This window comes from Lissotriton vulgaris, chromosome 2_2 (assembly GCF_964263255.1).
Source record: "Lissotriton vulgaris chromosome 2_2, aLisVul1.2, whole genome shotgun sequence".
Classification (NCBI taxonomy): domain Eukaryota; kingdom Metazoa; phylum Chordata; class Amphibia; order Caudata; family Salamandridae; genus Lissotriton; species Lissotriton vulgaris.
The window spans coordinates 294,884,560-294,891,761 of NC_141688.1; positions in this window are offsets into that span (position 1 = coordinate 294,884,560).

Here is a 7,202-nt window from a genome sequence, read left to right on the forward strand (position 1 = left end):
TTAGCAGCTCTGGTCCTGATGTAAGGTCCTGGTGTACTCTGGGGTCATCAACTCAATTTCTTGAGGTACCACTGATAAATGTAACCCAACTTCTGTAGACCTACATGGTAGAGTTGTATGAATTTTAAACATTTGTCTCCTCATACACCTAAATTTGAACATCTTGCCACCTTGAAGGTCATCACATCAAGTGCTGTTACCAGACAGGGTCTACCTGTTTTTAAAGTGACCAAGCAGACTATCTTCCTTTCTTCCCCTTTGTTTTGTGCTCAGACGCACCGGCCGCCACCTTGAAAAAGACTAGAGAAACACCAAAACCACTGAATCCCACAGCAATTCGGAACCGCCTCTAAAGCCCACCACCAACTAATCAGAAAAACAAGGAAAAAAGCGCTTGAACACAGAATCTCCACACACGCACACAACAGCAAAGAACTCTTAAACATCATCAAGGAAGTTCGCCCAACCCTCCAGCGAATTGACGGACATCCCTCCCTCGCAAGAACTCTGCGACAAACTCAACACCTTCTTCCACCACAAAATCAAGAGCATATGCGACAACTTTGATGACGATAACCAACACATAGAACTCCCACCAAACACCACTGACACCCAGAAACGAACGTTAGACAGCTGGACAGCCCTCACCACCGAAGACACCCTGAAGACCATGAAGTCAATCCACTCACGGGCCCCCACTGACCCATGCCCCCACCACATCTTCAACAGAGCAGCCAACACCATTGCACCCATACTCCGGCACACTATTAACCACTCCCTGGCGACCGCATCTTTCCCCGAGGACTGGAAACACGTTGAAGTAACCCCCTCTTGAAAAAACCTCGGTGACTCCTCCGACCTCAAACACTAAAGACCCATCTCCCTGCTCCTGTTCCCGGCAAAAGTCATTGAGAAAGCCATCTACAACCAACTCGCCACATTCACGAAGAGCACGACATCCTCAACTCCCCCCAATCCGGCTTCAGAAACAAACCACAGCACGGAAACCGCACTCCTTGCCGCAACAGACGACATTCGCACCCTACTGGACAAAGGAGAAACAGTAGCCCTCATCCTCCTCGACCTCTCAGCAGCCTTCAACATGGTTTCCAACTACACCCTTATAAACAACCTTCACAGTGCAGGGATCCAGGACAAGGCCCTCGACTGGATCAGATTCTTCCTCTCCGGCAGAACACAGCGTGTCAGACCCCCCCCCCCCCCTTTCTTATATCACACCCTACAACCTGCGGAGTCACTCAGGGGTCCTCCCTCAGCCCGATGCTCTTCAACGTCTACATGGCGCTGCTTGCCCCCATCGTCACAACCTATGGACTCAACATCGTACCATACGCTGACAACACCCAACTCCTCCTCTCCCTGGCCAACGAACCCAACACTACCAGACACAACTTTCGAGAAGGCATGGTAGCCGTCGCCAAATGGATGAAAAACAGCTGCCTTCAGCTAAACACCAACAAGACGGAAATTCTCCTTATAGAACCCAACCCCAACGCTTGGAATGACTCATGGTGGTCCCTGCACCCTCGGGAGCCCACCTACCCACACGGACCATGCACACAACCTAGGAATAATCCTGGACTCCGAGCTCAAAATGGACCGCCAGATCAACGCAGTCAAGTCCTCCTGCTTCCACATCCTTTGCCTCCTTCATAAGACTTTCAGATAGATCCCCCTTGGACACAGAAAAATAGTCACTCATGCCCTGATCACCAGAAGACTGGACTACAGCAATGCACTCTATGCCAGAATAAACACGAACCTCACCCGCAATCTACAGGACATCCAGAACGCCGCCGCAAGACTGGTCCTCAACCTGCCTAAACACAGCCACATCTCCCAGCACCTATGCACACTGCACAGACTCCCCATCGAGGCAAGAATCACCTTCAAGATGCTCACCCATGCACACAAGGCCCGCCACAATACCGGACCAGCATACCTGAACAGCCGACTCCAATTCCACGGTCCACAGAGAACCCAACGATCAACCCACCTCTCCTACCCCGTGATCCCACGCACCAGAAGTACCAGATCAAGAGGCTGCTCCTTCTCCTCCCTAGCGGCCAAAGCCCTTCCGCTCCACCTCAGGTAGACAGCAGAACTTCCCATCTTCGTAAGAAACCTCAAGACCTGGCTCTTCGACAGACCCTCTCACTGATGGACTGGAGCCTGCAACCCCCAACCCACAGCGCCTTGAGACCCTTACGGGTGAGTATCCTCGCTTAACAAATGCCTGATTGATTGATTGATTGATTGATTGATTGATTGATTGATTGATTGCCCTCTTCTTTTTCTGAGTCTCCTCGTCCTGTTGCGTTTAATCTAATACTCAGGGAGGAGCGTTATTGGAAGGACAGGGTTGGTATCAATTCATCTACACACTGCAGCCAGAACTATAGGTTATTCAAAATCCCAAAAATGCATGACACTTTTTGTTGGAGATGATGCATGTACTGAGAACTCTTGTTAGATCTGCAGGAAGCAAATATTCAAATACGAATACCCAGAGATACAGGGAAGATCTGTCTTGGTTGGGATGAACTACTTGCTGTTGTGCTGAGTTTAGCTCTAAGGGCGTTCAAACAAATGTGGTTGGTTCTCATGTCATCGATAGTCTTGTTACTGCTCATTCTATGCTCAGAGGTGTTGTTATTCCTTCCATCCCCCTCCAGACAAAGACTCGGCGTACTACAGAGGGCTGTTTCAGATCATGGGGTCCCCCGGAGCGTTGAGCCATGAGCAGCAGGAAGAAATATTCCTGGTGAAGTTGAGGAAAGTTTAAGACTACACCCCTTTTTTAAAACCTCGCAAGCTTCACACTCTGGAAAACGGTGGAATATGCGCTAGTGGTCATAGGAACACATTGCCTGTTGTCATACCTGTCCATTTCAAGGCTTTACAATACACTTTGTGGACCACGTATAACTCTCTATGTCTGATGCAGGAAGGAGTGGGAGCAACCTTCAGCCCAGTGTATGATTAAAAAAAAACTGTGACTTGTAGTGAAGAAAGTCCACCTCGTGCAAAAATAAAAAATGTAAAATTCCCAGTCTTAAGGAGTAAATCTTATACAACTCATGGTTGAAATGTTTATTACTTTGTTCATATTCACAATACACATGTTTTGCATCTTAGATTTCAATCTTGGCTAGGGTTTTGCTGCTCTAACAGAGAAGGTTTGTACTTCTTGGAAAGAAGGAAATGTACTTAAATACATTGATATTGATACAGGTATGTTATGAAGCTTGGAAAGGTACAACTTTATAATTACAAGTTCATGCTACTTTGGGGTGCAGTAAAAACATGTGTCTATGTTGACGGGCTGAAGCCAAAACTTTATGCTACTTTGAGGTGCAGTACAGACATGTGTCTATGTTGGTGGGCTGAGGTCGTGATTTCCTGCTACTTTGGGGTGCAGCACAGACATGTGTATATGTTGGCGGACAGAAGCAGAAACTTCATACTACTTTGGGGTGCAGCACAGACATGTGGTTTTGTTGGTGGGCAGAGGCTGAGACCTTTCTCCTCTCTGTCTAGTCCACGTTTCTTGTCTCTGGAAGTATTCCGTGAGGTCATCTGTGCATGGTGAGTGTTTTAGCCTCCTTGGTCTAACTGGGGGGTTTGCAGTCTCCTCCCTAGCGCCAGGACATAATTATCTAAACTATTTAAGTAAGAAAGACAATTGGTAGTTGTGCAATGTTCAAGTAACATGTCCATTATGTTTAAGTCCTTATGCTGTCCCTATTGTCTTTTAATTGTTTTTTTTCTGTAAATGACAACTTAAAAATATGGAAAGATTGACATGCAAGATCTCCTCTTTGTTCTCAAAATACCGTGATGGAGCAGAGCGCCGATGCATGCAGTCGCTAGTAACTCTCTGCCAAGTCTGTCTGTAGAACCTGCCAAGGCTTTCTGAACAATAAAAACGACCCTGAGCTCAGTGACATGTTCCACTTGGATGCTTGGCTGGTCATGGAGCCATGGGTCACCTGCTGAAGAACACAGCAGAGCAGATGAGTCATTTGCCTGAGTCTATGGACAGAAGCCACACGTGAATAGTCATGTGGGAGAGAAATTCTCCTTCGTTTAACAAGTACATTCTGTCTATCATTGAAACTTTAAAGTTGACAGGAGATATTAGTCATCAGACCTAGGGGGCATAAGGTAGAAGTGATGGAGCTTGAAAGATCAGTCACTCACATCACTTGCTGTCCATATGCCTGCCTAGCTCTTCCCTTCTGACACATACCCCATATGAGTTAATTGTCTGAGGGCCAGATTAAGAAGCTGTATGATGGTACCCCACATGTGAAAAAAACATATAGGAAACACAATAGATAGTGGACGGGCTAATTACATAAACATGTAAACACCCACAAATGTATATAAGTCAACATTATTTTTTCTATGTATTCAATCAAGTTTTTTATATTAAAAAGAAGGGAGAAAAAAAGTTTATACATTCATTAATAAGATCAAGGATTGTATATCATTCACTTGTAGAGGCAGTTTCTCAATTGATGTACTTGCCTATATACAGTATAGTAATTGATCTATTCAAACAATCTTTTCAATTAAATATACATATTCATAATACACTGTACAGTAAATATGAAAAAACAGGGAGAAGGGAGGGTAGGGCGGTTAATTACTATTCCAACTCCAGTTACTGTATCTGTAGGGATGGTGTTGGACTACAAATCCATCATCAGAGTTAACAACGTGCCCCCTAAATCAAGTCATTGTAATGAATTACGCAGTAAATGAATGCCTGGTAACGTTGCAGTCGAGGGATTGACTACGGAGTAAAGGTAGGCCGTGGTTCTGCCTGCGGGGTAAAGGATGTTTCCTGAATACGAGTATGGAGGATGAGTTGCAACATCACACACATGACGCATATCCCCTCCTCTTTATTCTAAGTGCTTTAAGTCCTTGGAATGCCTTACATAATAAGAGTTCCTTGTACTGTGCATTGAGGAATGAGGAAATCTTGTGCACCCGTCCATGGCCGGCGATTGAAGGAAAGTTAATTGCATGCCTCTCTTACCATAGGTACTTACATTGTCAATTGTGGAACTTCCAGAGAAAATGAACATTCTTTATTATTTCACTAATTTCAAATGCCCTTGTTCATGCCTTCCTGTTGATGTTATGGATTCGGAAGTTCCTACCTAACCCAAGAAATGTTTTGCTTTTTTTGTAATAGGAAACGTTTTTTACACAGTGATCTTTTGTCAGGATTAAGGGTCAGATATAACCCCTAAAAGATAGAGCCGACAGTACAAATCAGGAATCAGGAGTACGAATTCTCCTGTTTCAACCAAAGTACTGAATAATAATATGTAGGTTAGAAACTCAGGAAAAAATGGGGAAACTTCTCAACTCTATTGCATTAACTACTTTTCACTGCACAGAGATTCTAGCTAGGCCTAAAGGGATTGGGCCTCATTTAGCGTTTTGAAGACAATGCCCTGGCTGAATTTTCACTGCAATAGTATCTGTTTGTTATAAAGAAATTCAGGCGGTGGATTCTACTCCCTGTTTAGATTTTCCTCCAGAAATTGGAGTATTTTGAGTTATCTTCAAACTCCTAGTCTTCATTTACAGGCTGAGTGGAGGCGATCACTTGACCTGACTTTATCAGGTGGAAAATGAATTCGAAATATGCTGCAGTGCAGCCGGCCCCAATCCCTGACCCACTTCCAAGGAAAGGGGAGAGCAAGTAAGGCTGCCAAGTAACATCCTATACCTTCCTCTTCTACCTTACTCACCCCTGCCTTGCACCCCGCCCTGCACCAGCTCCCTTGCTCACAGTTGCCACCAGCTCAAAACAGGTGATAAATGTATGCCTTCAACTTAACAGCATTAGGAGCACCATATGCAGTTCCACCCCATTAATTGGGGTCTTGATAGTGTTTTGCCATTCTATGGTGTTTAACTCACAAAAGGAGATAATATGTGAAGATCCCTTGTTCGAGTAACTCCACACATATTCCCTCCTGAGTCAAAAATGGATCATACATGAGACCCTACTTGTGCAAAGCAGGAGAGATGCCACAGCCCTTGCTCAAAAATTATACTGTTAAGATTGATAGTTATTGAAGGTTCTATGAGAACATTTGAGAGTGTGTTTGTGGACTTGTTCAAGAGATGAGACTGGTTATTTCAGAGAAGAATTTCTGGGCAATGGCATCATCCTGAAGAAGGTCTTTTTTGGAACACATGTAGAAATGTCACACAGAAAGTATGATACAGATGGAAAGACTATTGAGCTAAAGTTTGAGTACGCCTCAGAGAGTAGTCTTTAATGTATGGCAGAAGTTGCGCTTGCATAAGATTGGCATTCAAGCACCCGCTCTCCACTGGTTCTGCTCCTTCTTAATGGACAGAACACAAGCATAATTCCTTGAAAGACCGAAAACTTCTCTTCTGAATCCCTCCAAGCTCATCACTTAGCCCCTTTCTCTTCAACATATATATGATCCCTCTGGCTGTCATCTGCACACAAAACATCAACATTCTCTCCTGTGTAGTTGACATACAACTCATACCCTGCCACTCAAACAAGAGCCCCAACACAAGAAACAAGTTCACCACATCCATGATCAAAGTTGCTAACTGGATGAAAATCAAGTATCTCGAGCTCAATACTGACATGGCAGAATTTGCAATTTTCAAAATGATCTTCAAAAAGAACACCCCACCAAGGCACTCCAACTGGTGGCCGACTCAACTCGGTAAAAAAGTCTGACCCACACCCAGCACCCACGCCTGGAACCTTGGACTCATCATTGACAGCAAGCTTGATATGACTGCACAAGTCAACACTGTCACAGTGTCCTGTTTCCAAAGCCTGAAGATGGTAAGATCTTCTAATCCCAAGCAACACCAGAAATGTCCTAGCCACAAGCAAGTTGGACTACGGAAATACCCTCTATGCTAGGATCATCTAACAACTCACCAGAAGACTACAAACCATTCAGAACTTTACAGCCAGAGTCCACACAGAACTCAGTTCACACCATACCTCCGGGAGCTCTACTGGCTTCCGATAAGCAAATGTACTAATTTCAAACTCCTCCCACTCACACAGTCAAGGCACTATATAACTTAGGCCCTGCCTACCGGAACAATCACATTTCTTCCACCACCCACCCAAAAAACACCAGTCCGCAGGA